This window comes from Penaeus monodon, chromosome 22 (genome assembly GCF_015228065.2).
Source record: "Penaeus monodon isolate SGIC_2016 chromosome 22, NSTDA_Pmon_1, whole genome shotgun sequence".
In the NCBI taxonomy this organism is placed as follows: Eukaryota; Metazoa; Arthropoda; class Malacostraca; order Decapoda; family Penaeidae; genus Penaeus; species Penaeus monodon.
This window is the reverse complement of record NC_051407.1, coordinates 6,542,325-6,542,638: the sequence shown is the minus strand read 5'-3', so window position 1 is coordinate 6,542,638 and position 314 is coordinate 6,542,325. Positions and strand designations below refer to the sequence as shown.

Below are 314 nucleotides of genomic sequence, written 5' to 3'. Positions count from 1 at the left end.
ACATGCATTCAAATTTAATGTATATCCTAATAAGGAGAAATAGAATTATATGAAGTCAATATAAATATTAGTCCGCTCGATGACGCAATCACTTCCGGTGAACGGTCTGTATTGATACTTGTCTGGATGTTTATATTCCAGGTAAGTCGACCATATAACCATACAATACCTTATTATGACAAGATGATATTGTAAAATAGCCTTTAGAGTATATATACACATATCATTTGCACAATCAGCGTTACACGTGCTGTTATATTCATTCGATTTTTTTTTCGATTCATTTTCCTGAAGTGGAAACGCCATTGAATAAG

The 314-nt window shown here is 32.5% G+C and overlaps 1 protein-coding gene across 1 annotated transcript in view; it reads right to left on the bottom strand.

The window, feature by feature from the left end:
- Positions 1 to 314, bottom strand: part of LOC119587488 (ATP-dependent RNA helicase A-like) — a 3,293-nt gene that overhangs the window by 2,652 nt on the left and 327 nt on the right. The gene's annotated exons all lie outside the window — the stretch shown is intronic.